Source organism: Misgurnus anguillicaudatus, chromosome 22, assembly GCF_027580225.2.
Source record: "Misgurnus anguillicaudatus chromosome 22, ASM2758022v2, whole genome shotgun sequence".
NCBI classification, from domain to species: Eukaryota; Metazoa; Chordata; class Actinopteri; order Cypriniformes; family Cobitidae; genus Misgurnus; species Misgurnus anguillicaudatus.
Genome location: NC_073358.2, coordinates 2,707,462 through 2,726,841, shown reverse-complemented (window position 1 = coordinate 2,726,841; position 19,380 = coordinate 2,707,462). Strand labels below are relative to the sequence as shown.

Below are 19,380 nucleotides of genomic sequence, written 5' to 3'. Positions count from 1 at the left end.
AATTTAAATAAATGTTCTTAATTCCAAACTAGTCTCTTGTTTTTTTGTTTTTTTTTTTGTTAAATTATATGACTAAAGCTGTTACCTGTAAATTTAAATCATGTTTTTTATTAAGTACTCGGTATCGGCAAGTACTGAAATGCAAGTACTCGTACTCGTATTCCAAAAAAAGTGGTATCGGTGCATCTCTACAATTTACAAGTAATTGTAAAATGACCTTGCAAAACAAAATTATTTTGTTGTGAGAAATCAAATATTATTGGCTTACATTAATAAAACAAAACAATAAAAACTGATGACATGAAGCACTTTGAATAAGCACTAAGAATAACAATGTATTAAAATAATAAGTAATAATCCATGTATTCATTAATAATGTTTATTACTGTTATAACGAGTAATAATTCATAAACGTATTCATATTTGATTTGCTGTTTTTTAAAGATAGAATAAACAAAACCAGTTGGGCAAACTGGCAAATGAGACGTTTATTCATGTCTGGCATTAATAACTGAACAGAAAGATTAACGACAAAAGTTATAGCTTTTATTTTAAATAATACTAGCTGGTTCAAAAGTGGTACAGTGTTAACAAACTTTATGTGTATACATTTGTGACATAAAAGTTTCTGAACACAAAAGGTACAAGTGCATAACATAGTTCAATTGTTTACTCAGTTTAAGTGTGTGTGTGTGTGTGTGTGTGTGTGTGTCTAGCATGACAAAGTGAGGGCAGGCCCTCTCCAGCCAAAATTAATGAACTGAGAACGACCTTGATCAATGATTCAAAGCAAGAAAGAGCAAAAATCTCCCTCCTCTGTCTAGTCATTCATCAAGTGGTCTCTTTTGATCTGTGGACTGGATCGCGTGTGCCTGACCAATCACAGCGCAGCCTTCCCAAAACCCACCATCCTTGTTCTCATAAAGATATTAACAGCACTAATTGAATCCACCCAGGGTCACATTTTAGGCACGAATGTTGTAAATATGTTGTTGGGCATGTTGATGAATTGTCAATTACATTTGCAGGACAAGCGAAAATTACAAAGTTGTTAGTTATTTTTATTTTGTCTTTTTATTTGTCTTGTCTTTCTTTCTTTCTTTCTTTCTGTATTTATTTTATTGTTTCATTCTATTTTTCGGTCATTATTTTTTCAATCTTTCTCGCTTTATTTATTTATTTCATTATTTCTTTCAAACTTTTGGTCATTCTTTGTTTTTATCTTTCATTCTTTCTTTCTTTCTGTCTTTCTTTCTTTCTTTCATTGTTTCATTCTATCTTTCTGTCATTCTTTCTTTCAATATTTCTTTCTTTCTCGGTTTATTTACAGCATTTCATTGTTTTATTCTATCTTTCTGTCATTCTTTCTTTAAATTGTCTGGTCATTCTTTCTTTCTATCTTTCATTCTTTCAATCTTTCTTTCATTCTTTCTTTTATTTTTTCTTTCAATCTTTTATTTCTTTCATTGTATCTTTCTTTCATTGTTTTCATTGTTGCTTTCTTTCATTGTTCCTTTCTTTCTTTCTTTCTTGTTTTTTCTTTCATTCTGTCTTTCAATCTATATTTCAATCTTTCTTTCATTCTATATTTCTTTTTTCGGTCATTGTTTCGTTCTTTGTTTGTTTGTTTGTTTGTTTTCTTTTATTCATTCTTTTATTAATTGTTTTTTCTTTCTATATGTCTGTTTGTATTTTATTCTTTCAGTCATTGTTTCATTCTTTGTTTGTTTGTTTGTTTGTTTGTTTGTTTGTTTGTTTTCTTTTATTCATTATTTTATTCATTCTTTTATTCATTGTTTTTTCTATCTGTCTGTCTGTCTGTCTGTCTGTTATTCTTTCAGTCGTTGTTTCATTCTTTGTTTGTTTGTTTGTTTTCTTTTATTCATTCTTTTATTCATTGTTTTTTCTATCTATCTGTCTGTCTGTATTTTATTCTTTCGGTCATTGTTTCATTCTTTGTTTGTTTGTTTTTGTTTGTTTGTTTTCTTTTATTCATTCTTTTATTCATTGTTTTTTCTATCTATCTATCTGTCTGTCTGTCTGTCTGTCTGTCTGTCTGTCTGTCTGTCTGTCTGTTATTCTTTCAGTCGTTGTTTCATTCTTTGTTTGTTTTCTTTTATTCATTCTTTTAATCATTGTTTTTTCTATCTATCTGTCTGTCTGTCTGTCTGTCTGTCTGTCTTTTATTCTTTCAGTCGTTGTTTCATTCTTTGTTTGTTTGTTTTTTTGTTTGTTTTCTTTTATTCATTCTTTTATTCATTGTTTTTTCTTTCTTTCTATCTGTCTGTCTGTCTGTCTGTCTGTCTTTAATTCTTTAGGTCATTGTTTAATTCTTAGTTTGTTTGTTTGTTTGTTTGTTTTCTTTTATTCATTCTTTTAATCATTGATTTTTCTATCTGTCTGTCTGTCTGTCTGTCTGTCTGTCTGTCTGTCTGTCTGTCTGTCTGTCTGTCTATCTGTCTGTCTCTCTGTCTGTCTGTCTTTTATTCTTTCAGTCGTTGTTTCATTCTTAGTTTGTTTGTTTGTTTGTTTGTTTGTTTGTTTGTTTGTTTGTTTGTTTTCTTTTATTCATTATTTTATTTATTGTTTTTTCTTTCTGTCTGTCTGTCTGTCTGTCTGTCTTTTATTCTTTTGGTCATTGTTTCATTGTTTGTTTGTTTGTTTGTTTGTTTGTTTTCTTTTATTTATCCTTTCATTTATTGTTTCTTTCTTTCTTTCTTTCTTTCTTTCATTCTTTCTTTCTTTCATTTTTTCTTTCTTTCATTCTTTCTTTCTTTCTTTCTTTCTTTCTTTCTTTCTTTCTTTCTTTCTTTCTTTCTTTCTTTCTTTCTTTCTTTCGCATTATTTTTGATCTCCTTGTTACACTTTTCTTTTCATATCCTGAGATGTACAGTTAGCATACAGTTCAAACCCTAAATATATTCCCAGTGCTCCACTATTATTGGTTGTGGACTGTGCCTTGTATAGCTGACCATGGGAAAAGAGGTCATTAGTTGCACTTACATCTGAAAAGTGATTTCACATTTCCTCTGCAGGCTACAGATTACTGGATTATATTCCAATACATCTGCTTCAATATTAAGAGTCACAGCATCAAGATGTTTCGTTCTAAATCTCTCCGACTGTGCGTTGAATCTGAGAGATATTTCATTTTCCAGCTTGAAAAACATCACATTATGCTCTCCGGCTGCAGTAAGAATATTATCAAATATCGGTTTGACCTAACTGTATTGTATGTTATTTTTTTAGACACACTGGTCAAATATCATTTGTTCCATTTCGCAGCGGACTTTTGAACAAAATTTTGTTTATATGTATGAAACATTTCAAGAAGTATCAATTATGTAGTAGTGGCTTTCTCAAATCCTTTGCTTTGCTGTGGGTGTGCACGCAATGTTTTTCACAGTCCATAAAGTATTCCCGGTCCAACCCACAACCATTACGGGTTTCTCCAGCACAAAATCAGAAAGAAGAAAGTTGTTAATCAAAGTCCATGAAAACGCAAGGCATTAATTACAGCAACGGAGGCGGTGTAACACTTTAGGGTCCACAAGAGGGTCACAATCACTTTCAAATGACCCTCGACACACAGCTGGCTGTTCATCTAAGCGGGGGCCATCACAATGTCAGTATAAGGTCTTCATCAAAGACTTTCAAGCGAACAGACTTTAGGAAAACATCAGTTCAGGTCTATAATGGATGACTATACTTACTCTAAATGGAGCATTTGGCCCCGCAAGCCTCTCAATCACTGATCTCCATCAGTCGCAGGGCTAGATGTTCCTCCTACATGTCTATAATGTATTGATCACGCATGCATGCTATTGAATTGCGATTGATTACTGTTTGATATACAGCTTGCATCTGGCTTACTGAATCCTGTTATAGTAAGATTAAGCAGGTCACTACAAATGGAAAAAGTACAACACCGTTTTGCAAGAAAACAATTTTATATTCTGTGCAAATATATGGACGGACAGCTAGTTTTTTCTTGAATCACTGAAATGTAACTGTGTAAAGTTAAATTAAGTAAAATTTTTTAATAAAAGTTTATTTCTTGATCTTGAGGCCTTTGCATTACTGTATGTTTTCCCGGAATTGTTTTTTAGCCTTCTTCAAAATGCTCCTTAAGCAACACAATAGGGATGTGCATCTCCATAACTGAGTCCGATGCGATATGCATCTCGATGTATGGTACAGATAGTTTCCGCGATGCAAATGCTAGTTTGTATCCGATGCACAGTTTTTAAACCGATGCATTACTTATTTAACTTTTTATGCCGATGCAAATCGGGGAATCTTCCAATCCTTACAGCACATACAGTACATATCAGTGGCGAAGCTACATGAGCGCCAGGGTGGCACTGACCCACTTAGATTGACGGCTGGCCCACCCAGTCAGACACAAAATAAAAGCAAAAGAAAACATACAAAAATAATAATAATCTCTTTAATAATAATAATAGCTCAAATACGCATAATTCAAAAATAAATAAATAATTATTTACATAGAAAGTTAATTAATATGCAAATGTTAACACAATAAGAGCACAATAAGACGTTAAAGTAAGCTGTTTTCTGTGCGCACACATACACACTCATAAGCGCACGCACAAAGATGCGCATTTCAAAAAGCATGCAACACAGAACCTCTATGCACTTGACAGGACACATATACACAAATTATCTCAAAATACCACAGTCTTGGCAAGTAATCCCCAAAAAAACAGTTAGTTATGTCTTAAAGTGAACACAAACCGTTCAGAAAGAAATCAAATGTGCGTGTCAGTATGGATCCGTGCCTATTCGGTCTTAAAGTGGCACCCTTAAAAATCTGCCTGGGTCATTATTTTAAACAAACAACAGAAGACAAAAGGAAAATCACTTCTGTAGCTTTAAAACAATTCATTATATTTAATTTATTGAATGAAGACGACAGTGTTATTATTCATTTGATTACATTTCTGTTACTAAAACTATTGTTATACTTTATTTGTAACTTAGTTTTTTTTTTCTATTTACACATTGCAAAAAAATATATATTTTCAAGAAAAAAATTCTTAGTATTTTTGTCTTGTTTTCAGTAAAAATATTTTTCTTGATGAGCAAAATGAGCCAAGAAAATAAGTCTAGTTTTTAGATGAAAAATATCAAATTTAAGTGATTTTGTGCATAAAACAAGCAAAAATTCAAGAAAAATTTGCTTACCCCATTGGCAGATTATTATTTTTTTGCTTGTTTTATGCTCAAAATCACTTAAATTTGATATTTTTGGACTTATTTTCTTGGGTTGTTTTGCTCATCAAGAAAAAGCATCGTACTTTAAGAATTTTTAGATAAGACAAGACAAAAATGCTAAGAATTTTTTTCTTGAAAATCTTTTTTTTTTTAGTGCATATGCTTTTATTTTATTTTCCTTATTTCCATTTTTTTGCTGATCCAAAAATAATTCGATCCATGACTCAAAAACACGTAATGTAATCAGTTTAACCACTACTACATTTTAAAATTATGTAATTTAAGAGTAGGCATTGAGGTCCACCCTATTTCACCAAGGTCCACTAGGTTTAAAATTTCTGGCCTTGCCACTGTTATATAACGTGTTGTGACTTAACTAGTCTAGTTACAGTAGTCAACATATGTTGTTTTGCATGTTCCTTACTGTTTCACAGGGCTTACAAAGTAAAAAAACTATGTTTAAAATCCAACACGCCCTTTAACCCATAATGTTTTGTGAGCTACAAAAATGATGATAAGTCAATAGTTTCTTGAAATGTGTTTTGCTCTCTTGACATGTAAGAGCAGCTTAGTTAAAATTTGCCAAAAGGGGGTTTTCATAACTGTTTTAACCTTTTCCTTTCATCTTGTTTATAAGGCCACGGGCGAACAAAAGCAGAGGTGGAGACTGTCTACACCCCCATCCACCCTTAAGTGCTGGAGTACTGGAGCCTGAGTCATTGGTCTTGCTAATGGCCTTCAGTGTTTAAATGTCATTACTTTAGTTTTGTGTTTGTGAAGACGGGCCTAATCAGTGCCAAAGGGGGCATGTTGAACCATGGCAATGGTGCAATACACAAAAAAAAAAATTTTTTTTTTGCTTTATGATGCCATAGAAAAACATTTTCTGTCTAAATGTTTCTTTAAAGCACATTTTCATCTGAAGAAAAAAGTTTTCTTAAGATTATAAAAATCTATGTTGGAAATGGTTCTTTAAAGAACCTTCGACTAAATTGTTAAGGGAAATTGATAAATTGTTTAAGATAAAGATTCTTTTATGGCATCGCTGTGAAGAACTGTTTAACCACCTTTATTTTTTTTAGGGTGGTTTCACACCTGCCTCATTTAGATTGGTTGAATCGTACCAGAGTTAGATAGCTCACTTGGTGCGGTTCGTTTGGGCAGGTGAGAATGCTGCAATCAAACTCTGGTGCGCACCAAAAGCAGACCAAACAAGCGGACCGAGACCTCCTTGAAGAGGTGGTCTCAGTATGCTTTCAGACGAACTCTAGAGCGGTTCGTTTGTGATGAGAACACGATCCGAGATCGAACCGACCTAACTGCAAAAGTATTGCACATTTTGGACTTAACCAGCTGCCGTAGCTGCGTTGTGCATTATGGGATGAGGAAGTGTTTGTTAACAGTTTCTATTAGCAATATAAGCACAATGACAGGTTGCGGACGGGTGTGCCTCATAAGTCTTGAAAAGTGAAGCCGCTGGATCTTTGATCGCCCCTTGGTGGCTGGCTGCAGAACAAGTCATAAACCCCGCCCCCTCTCCATTCAAACGAATGGGACTCTGCTCTAAATAAAACAATTATTTACACTTCCAATAAAAGTTTCCGAAAATGGTTTTGGTCCTTTCAAGTAGTTGTTATCACGCTGATATATGTTCAAGTGTTCATTTTTGTGCTAAGTTTCATTTTAGCAAATAATTTGATGCTATAGAAACGGTGCGTTTTGTTATGAATGGCGTGGTTGCATTTATCGCGCAAGCGCTTGGGCGGAAGTTTGATACCGCGGCTCCGCCTCTGGCTCCATGGACGATTCCTTCTGCGCATGCCTTGGCTCCAAACTGACGATTTTACATAACATGGTGGCAACCATGGTCGGACATTTTTGGCTTCAATTCATTACAATGGACGGAGGCTCTTTTTTTTACAGTCTATGGTTGCGGACATACTTGCAGTTGTGAGGAGGTGCGGGCGGAGCTTTAGAAACTTGGTGGCTTTCCCGGTTGTAGTGCATTAAAACATTGTTTTCAAACCGCATCCGTGCTTCATTTTAGAAAAATAAACGTTTGTATATAAGTGCTGTATACAAACTATGTATATTACATAATTACAGCACGCAGTCGTCTGTCCGTGGTGTCTGCTGTATTATCTTTCTTCTTTCTTTACTTCCGGGGTTGATTCTGCCAATCGAGAAGCAGTTTAGGAAATACGTTCAAAGACATTTGGCCTCTGAGTGATGTGGATCTTATCACATGACTGAATTTTGGTTTGTTTCAACTGGTGCGGACCAGAGCAATCAGTGTGGTGTGAAGAGGTACAATGTATCATGTTTTGCTTTTGGTGCGGACCAAATGAACCGAACTACAGATGTGAAAACACCCTTAGATTGTAAAGCAGTGACATATGGGTCTGGCCAGTCAAGCAGGGACAGAGTAAATCAAGATTTATGGACTTAAACACCCTGATAAGCGTGGGGAGAGAACGTGCTTGGGGCTAAAAGAAGGTGGGGGGACAATGGCTGCGAAGTCGGTTGGGTGGAGAAATTGGGAAATTAAAAGAGAAATTAAATGAGGGTAAAACATTCTCACCCCACTGCATATCTCATAACTGCTAGATAAATATGCTGCACATAACATGAACTAACCATAAGCAACAGCTTTGTTAGGGTTAGCTTATAAATTGTTCATTCATGTTGGTTCAATGTGTATTAACTCATGCTAACAGATATAACTTTTGATTTTAACTTATTTCCCGCCAGCCATTTGTTTAAAAAAGTTGCCCGCCAGCATTTTTGTAATTTTCACAAAGTTTCACAAAATGCCTTCCAGGAAAATTTTCTTCTACAAATATATAAATATACAAACATATCAAATAAAAGAACAGACCCACTACTTTCAAAGAAACAATAAACAAACAACACGGGAAAAAAATTTTCATCCTATCTATATTTTTTCTCTGCTTATAAACTCTTAAATGTGTGTATTTCTCTTTAAAAATAACATTTTTTGCAAAAAGCTGAAATAATTGCATTTTTGAAGGAATTTTGTTAGAGATCAGATTCAGAACAATTATCAAAACACACACACAGTTTAAAATTAGTAAATAACGTTTTGGCTTTAGTTTTTTTTTTTTTTTCATAAATTGGGTAAATCTAGTGGATATTGCAGATTAACATAAAAATTTACCAGGAACATGTTTTTTATGCAATTGTTTTCTGTTAACTGACGAGATACAGTAACTCGTCAATTTAAAAGAAAAATCCAGATAATTTACTCACCACCATGTCATCCAAAATGTTGATGTCTTTCTTTGTTCAGTCGAGAAGAAATTATGTTTTTGAGGAAAACATTGCAGGATTTTTCTCATTTTAATGGACTTTAATGCACACCAACACTTAACACTTAACTCAACACTTAACAGTTTTTTTCAGAGTTTCAAAGGACTATAAACAATCCCAAACAAGGCATAAGGGTCTTATCTAGCAAAACGATTGTCAAATATGCTCTTTTAAACCACAACTTTTCGTCTAGGTCCAGTCCAGCGCGACCTAACGTAAATGCGTAGTGACGTAGGGAGGTCACGTGTTACATATAGAAAACGCACATTTGCGGACCATTTTATACAATAAACTGACACAAAGACATTAATTAGTATCAGTTGACAACAACGTCAGAACGGTCCTCTTTCTCCACACTTGTAAACACTGGGGCGGAGTTTCGCTTTCGTCTTCTGTGACCTCTTGACGTCATGACGTATTGCGTGGGGTCACGCTGGCGCATCCCGACTGGATCTAGACGAGAAGTTGTGGTTTAAAAGTGTATATTTGTCATTTTTATTGTCAAGAATGACAATCGTTTTGCTAGATAAGACCGTTATCCCTCGTTTGGGATTGTTTATAGTCCTTTGAAACTCCGTTGAAAAAAACTGTTAAGTGTTAAGTTAAGTGTTAATTGTTGGTGTCTATTAAAGTCCATTAAAATGAGAAAAATCCTGCAATGTTTTCCTCAAAAAACATAATTTCTTCTCAACTGAACAAAGAAAGACATCAACATTTTGGATGACATGGTGGTGAGTAAATTATCTGGATTTTTCTTTTAAGAAAATAGAATATTCCTTTAAGGGAGCGTCTTGCGAATATTTCGCGAACGCAAGCGTCTCTTTTATCATAAACCCTTTCGACGCATCTGCAGCAGGCACGTATTTTGACATGACGCATGATGCACATGGTTCACATGACGCAACAAACACATATTTTGATATGACGAGCAAGACACATTTTGAATTTGGGCACCTTGGAAGAGAAGTCACAGGCCACCACTGTTTGAATATGAATTAGATTATGTTGAAATTAAGATAGTATATTTTGATTAATCTTAAATGTGTAATTGCAAATATCCTATGTTGTGAAACACGGCACCTACACTGTAAAGTTTAATCAATTTGAAATTACAGTTAATATAAACTTTTCTAGTGAGTTGTTATAAATAAATAGAAAATGAAATGAATTAAGTTATTTCAACTTTATTTTTATAATTTATACACTGTAAAAATACTTTGCTGCCTTAATTTTTTTGTTGAATCAAGTCGGATTTACAAGTCATTTCAACTTACTATTATTTATTTTGACTAGAGTTGAGTTGTTATAACTACAGGTGAGTTGTTATAACTTATAAAATTAAGTTGACTTTTCTCAACTATATTTTATAAGTTGTGTCAACTCGTCATCTCTGTTGACATGCAGCAAAGTATTTTTTTTACAGTGTAGCAAATCAAGAAAATTGATTAAACTTAAAAATTTAAGTTCAACAAGGAATTTTTACAGTGTAGGTGCACAATCAATATCAAAGAAACAATAACAATATTTAATACTGAAAGTAGGGCTTGCATGTTTATCTCCAAAACCCAAAAAATTCTCACTACATATTTACATGTACATTTGTCCACCACAATTGTATATTCAAGTTATTATCAACGTGTGATATCAGATGCATGGATTCATTTAATCTCCATCCAGCCATGCTTACATTATCCATACCTGTCAACATTGGGATTTGAAAATAAGGAAAAATTCTCGAACGCTGTTGTTTGAGTGATATGTTACAGATATACAGTACTGCCGTCTGCTTTACCGGAGGTGAATGTAGCAAACATCAAATACGGCCAGTGGGATTTTTTTATAAAAAGACCAAAAATATGGAAAAAGTACGGGAAATTGTTTAAACGGGAAAGAATGGTAAAATACAGGATAATCCTGGGGAAAAACGGGAGGGTTGACAGGTATGCATTATCATGGATGGTATGTACAGTTAAACTCTATACAGATGGAAACAGTGATCCAATCATTCAAAGCCCTTAAGTATTCTTCTTGCTGCTGATAAAGCATCAAAATCATCAGAATATGCAGAATAAAGACAAACCTGTCAATGTAAAAACAGAATGTTAGTCGTCGCTAACCACAGAGGTTTATGAATTACTGCTAGTTATACTGCTTACTGGATACTGTGTAGTACTTTTTGAAATAGCATATAAAGTAGTCATGCATTATGTAAGCAATTAAACACAAGAGGCTGTGCTGTTTCTTGGAAAAAGTCTGAAGGGCATTGCTACGAACAATGCAACGTGGGTTGCCTGCAACCGTCTTAGCCGTGAATCAGCACTACCCTTTAGTACATTATTGCTTTAATAAAATCATTACCACACAATACAAATATAAAGTAAAAAATATATGTATCACACAACTTTTATAAAGTTTGTCCTTTAATTTATTGTAAATCAGAATTAAGAACTTGGGTAGTCCAGTCGAACCAGAATTAAAACTTGAAATATATACTTTAATATTCATAGCTGCCATTGCTTCTGGTCAAAATCTCTTTCATAAAACTAAACACTGCCTCTGTCCTGATTCTGAGTCATCATACTGGAAATGAAAGGTCAAGCTGAGCACATTGCACACACGTTGTGCTCACATTAAATAGTGCACATTTGTAGATCATCCAGGTATTACATGCATACAAACAACTCGCATACTGTACTACTGCGCATACTGCGAAAATAGCACGGCGTAGCAGTATGGTAGATATGCCATTCCAAACATACCCAATCTCTCTTCACATTCTGATCACATTTGCACGAGCGTTAGGGGAATTATAAAGAGAGAGTGGTGGTCAAGCCTAGATGTTGTTACAGAAAAGATGAATGGAAGTGGGGCATCCGGGGAATTGTTTGAAGAGAAACAGTGTCCATTTGTGGCCTTTGATAATACTTTCCATTCAGTTGGGCTCACAGTGCGCCGACTCCTCTGATTGCAGCCTGGCGCCCTGCTGGCGAGCCTCCGCGCTGAAATTAAATCCACTCTGTACAGTTATAAATTATAATGCTTTATAAACAACACCCCCACAGGGAACAGAGAGAGAGAGAGAGAGAGAGAGAGATACAGAAAACCGTTCTCTGTAAGGTATAAATAGTTTAATATTTTGAACAATTATAAACCTTCATTTGATCATAAATACATAAGTGCACATTGTTCATTCCTATTTTGATGTTTGTACAGTTCATTTAATACTAGACAACATGCTTTGAAAATAAGAGTATTTATGAGGTGAAACAAGGTGGTGCTCCAACATGGTGAGATATCCTCCTCCACTTCAACTGGATGCCAAAGTTTAAGATTGTATAACTGAGCCGATGAACCGAAACACTTTGGCTGTACGTGATCAAGTCACCTCATTTAGAAATATCGGAGAACACAATAAAGATGTTTGTCTTTTCAAAAATGCTCTTTGTATGTTTTTAAATGAGCTTTATTTGAAATGTTAAAGCCACTTTTAACTTGCCAGAACAACATGATCTCATGGCAAGTTGTGTTATAGTAAAAAAAAACAAATATTGATTTATTTGCATCCAAATTGCACGAAATGCAGCTTTTTTTCTTTTTCGTGACGACTTTCTTTTTCGTGTCATTTTATGTATTGTTTTCTCTTTTAATTCCTATAAATCATTGTCGCTTGGGGTTTTTCAGAGTGAGAAAGTTGGCAACCCTACCGCCTCTTGATGGCACATGAGTGCTTTATGCTTTAACCCTTTAACTGCCACACCAAGAAAAAGGCATTTGAAAAAAATTTGTTTGCATTTCTTATCTCCTTATGTTAACACACTCAATGTGTTTTTTTTTTCAATACCTCCCATCATTTTTTAAAAATTCGGCCATTACCTCTACCAAATGGTTTATATGTCACTTAACGGAATTCATATACATACTATGGAAATCAAAAAATATGAACTACAATACTATTTTTTAAAACATAATCAAAATAAAATAGTTTTGTATATTAAATCTTATTTATTTATTAAAGTATAAAATATAAAATATTTTAGGTTTTCATTTTAACACAGGAAATGAAATGTTTTCTTGTTTTTTAACAATAAAACATAACTAAAAGTAAAAAAAAGATGTTACATTTTAATACAGTTAGGTACTCCTCTCAATGAAATATAGGGACTCAAAATGTGCTCAACCATTTGGTCGAGCAGGAAGTTAATATCTTAAAATCATTTTACTTTTGAAAATTACAGATAATCGTAAAAATTCTTACATGAATATTCCATTTTCTTAAAGGAAGGGTCCTGATGGTTTGCTCACCACCATGTCATCCAGGGTGTTGATGTATTTCTTTGTTCAGTCGAGAAGAAATTATGTTTTTTGAGGATTTTTCTCATTTTAATGGACTTTAATGGAGCTCAACATTTAATACTTAACTCAACACTTAACAGTTTTTTTCGGCGGAGTTTCGGAGGTCTGTGAACGATCCAGGGCGAGGCATTGGGGTCTTGTCTGGCGGGGCGATTGTCATTTTTGACAAGAGGAGTGGAAAATATGCTCTTTTAAACAACAACTTTTCGTCTAGGTCCGGTCCAGCCCGATCTAACGTAAATGCGTAGTGACGTGAGGTCACGTGTTACATATATAAAACGCACATTTGCGGACCATTGTAAACAATAAACTGACACAAAGACATTCATTAGTATCATTTGACATACAACAACGTCGGAACACTTGTAAACACTGGGGCGGAGTTTCGCGTTCGTCCTCTGTGACCTCTTGATGTCATGACGTATTGCGTGGGGTCACGCTGGCGCATCACGACCGGATCTTGACGAGAAGTTGTGGTTTAAAAGTGGATATTTTTTATTTTTCTTGTCAAAAATGACAATCGTTTCGCTAGATAAGACCCTTATGCCTCGTTTGGGATCGTTTATAGTCCTTTAAAACTTCGCTAAAAAAACTGTTAAGTGTTGGGTATTGAATGTTGGGCTCTATTGGGGTCCATTAAAATGAGAGAAATCCTGCAATGTTTTCCTCAAAAAACATGGTTTCTTCTCTACTGAACAAGGAGAGACATCAACATTTTGGATGCCATGGTAGTGAGTAAATTATCTGGATTTTTCTTTTAAGAAAATACACTATTCCTTTAATATAGATAATCGGTCAGCCCCTAACTTGAGGTATAATATAAATCTATGGCCCCGTTTACACGAGAACGCTCGAGGGTGAAAACAGAAAATTATTTTATCGGATGTGCCTTTTGTTTACAAGACAATGGCATTTTTAGGGCTGAAAAATGCAAAAAAGTAAACAACTCTTAAAATGATCTACCATCGCGTTCCCGTCTAAAGGGTAAAAATGCTAGAGTCTGCTCACGGTGGCTCTCGTCGCGTACACGTTTACGTCACAGGCATGCGCCAGTTCAGGAAAATAACAACATGTCGGATTATTTCCATACGTCGGACCTTCAAGTTGCCATAGCAGCCCTGATAAATATACAACAGTCTTTCCAGCAGTTTTAGGAAATATTTACAGCTAGTATTACTGATCAGAGAAGGTGCATTAATTACCTCCATCAAATTGTTGATGCGCCAATTCGTCGGCTTTGGACGAGACCTGGGAGAACAAGGAAGAGGGTTGTACGCAGGTGCGTGGACTTGGTGTTGTTGTGCGCCAGTGCTTCACATTGCCGCCTAGCCACCTGGAGTGTATACTACATCGAATACACACACTTTTGCGTATGCACGCTGATTTCCCTCCCAAAACTCTCGTATAAACGTGGAATAAAAAGTGATAATGCAACGCCATTGCATTTTCTCTTCAGATCGTTTCTGTGTAAACGTGACCTATGGATGAGTTACGTGCCAAAGCCCAATACTTACAATTAGGGTTTCCAAAGTGTGATTGACAAAATGGATAATTAAGCAATATAATTATATTAAATTATTTATGGCCAATGCCAACTGGTTGTACAGTACTGCACAGCATTTGTTTTGTTGCTTTATGTCACCTGTTCAGCAGTCTGCTTTACGCCGGGATAATGCCAAGATCAGACGGGTCTAATTCAGCAAGGAGTGCACTGCTGAGCATTGTTGATAAACTGAAATGCACAGTGTTGTGTAGTTTTGTGCCTGCAGCAATTAACAGGAAACAGAGCAAATGCTTTTAGGTTGAAGGTGTGTGGAGAGAGCAAAGTAAGAGAGATTGTTGTAAGCATATGTTTTAATGGGTTTGGAGGTCTTGCCTGAGGATGAGAGCTGTCACTTCACATAGTCTGTGACGCACTGCAAAAGTGAGGATGAATAAAGAGAAGGAGAAGCAAAATTTGACTAAGGGTGTTAGAATAAAAAAAAACAAAGTATGTAAGAAACAAGTTCTGTATTGATCTGTGACCACAATTTACACACATGAATGTGATATGCTAACGCTATAATGGGAATGTATGTTAATTATAAGCTTCAGGAACAATGGCTGGTGAGAACAGTAAAGCTTTTATTCTTAGTTACTACTATCATTCAGTCACCTGTCCTGCTATGTCATTCACCTGTTCGTGCAGGTGTGACGTGAAACCACCGGTCCAAACAGAGAATCTTTGTGAAGAACAATAGACAAAAAGGTCACAGTTTGTCTCAGTAGTTCTGTATGCCACCTGTCCTTCAGATTAAACTACCTATCCATGTCTGAAGTTACAAAAAAGTTCATTGTGACTAAACAGAAACACAGACAGCGGCAGAAATTCACACTTACAACATGTAAAATTTAAGAAAAATTGGCATTGTTGTGAAATAGGTAATACATTTATTAGCAACTGCAATATAATACACATTGCAGTTAATATTAAATAATAAGGTGATTGATTTAAATCGAGAACATATAAACCATCTACCAAAGAAAACATTTGTCATAATCTGAGCATTCTCTAACAACTTTTACCTCAACATTAACCATCAATTAATCTAGGATTTATCTAGGATCCCAGTCTACACTGCAAAAAAAAAAAAAAAGATTTTCAAGAAAAAGAAATTCTTAGTATCTTTGTCTTGTTTTCAGTAAAAATATCTAAATATTCTTAAATTAAGATGCTTTTTCTTGATGAGCAAAATGACCCAAGAAAATAAGTCTAGTTTTTAGAGCAAAAATATCAAATTTAAGTGATTTTGTGCATAAAACAAGAAAAAAAATCTGCCAATGGCGTAAGCAAATATTTCTTGAATTTTTTCTTGAATTTAGTGTTTAAGAAAAATGTTCAAGATTTTTTTTGCTTACCCCAATGGCGGATTTTTTTTGCTTGTTTTATGCACAAAATCACTTAAATTTGATATTTTTGCTCTAAAAACTAGACTTATTTTCTTGGGTAGTTTTGCTGAAAACAAGACAAAAATACTAAGAATTTTTTTCTTGAAAATTATTTTTGCAGTATATATACTATATATATAAACCCCTTCTTTTAAGTTGCTTTGGGTAAAAGCGTCTGCTAAATAAATAATGTAGGATGTATAAAAATATATATAAAACATCTTCACGAGTTTTATATATGACTACATTAGCAATATACAACCAAACACTAAAATTTGGGAAATATCTATCCCAAAATGAACTGCATCTAAGTTAACTTTGCCGCTATGTGGCAAATTCAATGGAATTAAACCTTGCAAAAATTTAATTTTCCAAATGATGGAACTGCTGAAACTTGTTCTGAATGCAATAATATAAATAACAAAATTGTGAAAAGCACTGCACAAAGTAACAATAAAAAAGATATTTGCAAAGGTAAAAGAAATGTATGTTCAAGAAAAAAATTACTGTTAATTAAAAGCGTAGTTGGATGCTTGAACATTTTGAGTTTACTCACTTTATTCGCACGTGAAATTCTAGTCATTCGAAACATTCATGCGGAAATTCCCGTCATGGGAGGGGCTTCTGCGACTCTTCTCGCTAGCTGTAATCGTGTCACTCCTAGAGCAAGCTCCTGATTGGTTAACATGGCACGATTTTCCGCCAAAGTTCAGATATTTCAACTCGCGCGTTTCCCGTGGCAATGCTCAATTCGCGTCATTCGTGCAAATTACATTCGCGACGCGAGACCACTAGATACGCGTAAACGCGTCTTTACATTGACTTAACATTGAAATCACTCGCGCTTGATGGCTCTACTGCGGCTGGTGTGAACGCAGCATTAGATGGCGGCGTAATTGGAAGCTAGTTATTTTCATTTGTAAAGTTTGAAATATGTATATTTCTCTTAAAAATCATATCGATTACCTTAATAAGGCCTTTATTTATTTCCCGGAGCTGTGTGGATTACTTTTAAAAAGGATGGATGCACATTCTTTGGACTTGAAAGAGCGGACCCCAAATTAATTTACTATAAAGATTGGAAAAGCTAGGACACTTTAAAAAAATATCTGAATATGTGTTTGTATGAAAAGGATGGACATATGTAACTTCAGGGTGAGTAAATTATGGGGTCATTTAAATTTTTGGCCGAACTATCCCTTTAAGTGTCATTTATAGCCGTGTGTAAGCAGAGCCGGATTAACCCAAAGGCAAACTAGGCACGTGCCTAGGGCCCGATTGGCGGGATGGGGCCCAGACAGAGGGGGAATTTTTTTTTTTTTACAAATGTCCCATCTACAATTTCGCAGCTGTCGGGCGGGATCCCCGTATGTCCAAAACCATTGTTTTTCAGGAAATTAAAAAAACGCCGTATTTTTTAAGTTATTAAACATTATTTCATTAAAGACGAGCTTTATGACTCGGGAGCAGAGAGATACGAGCTTATGCTCTCATTGATAAAAATTGTACGGACACAGACGTCGCCACTGCCAGCAGTGTTCAACAAATACTGCGGTCACATTGAGCCTTAAAGATGATGCTTCAATAGTTAACCAAAGCTGACTGTAGTATACATCTTACTAAACTCGATTTTAAAGGTTTACGATATAAGTGATGCAATACAAAACACGATGAGCGGACTGCTGTCTAATAAGTGGAAATGAATCTGCTCGCAAACTTACCTTCGTGGCTCACGGGCTTCCTTCTGCACAGAAGCATTACAGCTATCGAGTTTTAATAAATGTACTTAAACCTAACTATTTTCACTTGTTAGTGCCTAACAAACAGAAGTATTATATTAATTAAACAGCCATTTTATCTCCAATAAATAAAACATTTACTTGTGTTTAACATTCACAAAATAATTTAATGGTGGTATGCAAAACATTCAATTGAATTCAAAATTGAATTCAATAAAAACATTGCTGCTTGTGTTTTACATGCACAAAATAATTTAATGGTGGTATCCAAAACATTCAATTTAATTAAAGTATTATATTAGATACATTTTAAAACTTCAATGCATGTATGATAAGCCTAGTAATACGTAAATATTTCAAATTCATCAATAACTGATATCATAGATAAAATCATAGTTAAGTCTTTCTTTATTAAGCGCATTACTGAGTGTATTTGTGTTTGGAGTTTATGACTGTTGATGTCTGAGGTGGTGACTCGGATGGGGACGCCAGTCATCAGAATGGTTGATTTTCAAGTTCATCGTTCCACTCTGTACCTGACAGAGTTCCTTTAAGGACACAGACATGGTTGCTGCAAAAAATAAATAAATAAAGGACAAACGATCATTTCCCTACGTTATATAAGGCATGTTTGCGTATAATAACGAGGCAAAAAAAAAACAGTTTCTTGCATAATAATTCTGCAATGGCAGAACTAGCGGGGTCAAGATTTTTTTTCTTTAAGCCCCACAAAAATCACGTTAGATACCAAACATGATAACAAAACCAATGGATAGTGGCTAACTAAGTCAACTGCAAGCAATCTGTGTTTTAAATTCACTTCACAAACGTGAATAGCGTAAAGAAAAATCTAGCAGCCTCAGAAACGATACATTAGACTTTAGCACTACCATTACTTTGAGATAAAACTGTTATACATAATATAAAAACTGTTATTATATAATTCATATAACTGAAACATAAATAACCAGTGTTTTGAGGACATTTACCTCAGTGGACGTGTTGCTCGACGAGGATTTGGTTGCGATTCAATCTTGAAGAGAAATATGCAGCGAAGCTCTCCCGCGGATTACTGACACCTATTGGTTATTTACTGGTACTACTGCCTTAACAATGACACTCCCAATGGATAAGGTGAGGATAATTTAATAGCATTTAATAGAGCAGTGTAATGACGTATAAATAATACATTTAGCAAAAAAATGTCTGATAGACTGGTTAATATACAACACATGACTTAATTTGGTATACAAACAACCAATTTGTAACCAAAGACTAGGCTATGTAAAATGTGAATTAACTTTTATTAGTAACTTTGGTAAGTTTCAGATGTCAATTCATAAATAACCTCGATGGGGGGGGGGGGAAATGCAGCCTGCCTAGTGTAGTCCATTTATTTAATCCGGCTCTGTGTGTAAGGTCTACGCCGTATGCTATGCGTAGGCTGTCCGTAGCTCTGTGTAGCCTGACGCCCACCTCGTCAAAATTTGAATTAAATTCAATTTTATCTATATATTTTTTTACAGAAAACACAGACAAACGGTGGACAACATAAGTAGAACAGTACAGCGACTAATATTAAATCTCACTAGCGAGCGTGGTAATAATGTAACTCATAGAAGAGTTCTTAGTTAAGCCAATGTCAGCTGACTCCCTAGGGGTTGAAAAAACTCCTAGGAGAAAAAAAATATTTTTAATAGGAGAAAAAAGTCCTATGAAGAAAAAAACAACGTGCTGTGATTGGTCCACTAGAACCCCTTCAAATCAGGTAAGAAATATCTGTGTCACATTA

The 19,380-nt window shown here is 34.8% G+C and overlaps 1 long non-coding RNA gene across 1 annotated transcript; it reads right to left on the bottom strand.

Annotated features, from left to right (window-relative positions):
- Nucleotides 1-17,978: 17,978 nt before the first annotated feature.
- Nucleotides 17,979-18,942, bottom strand: LOC141358799 (uncharacterized). Its single transcript, XR_012365227.1, has 2 exons — nucleotides 18,578-18,942; nucleotides 17,979-18,159 (listed from the first exon to the last, which is right to left on the bottom strand). It is a non-coding gene; the product is annotated as an uncharacterized lncRNA (long non-coding RNA).
- Between the last annotated feature and the right edge of the window lie 438 nt (nucleotides 18,943-19,380).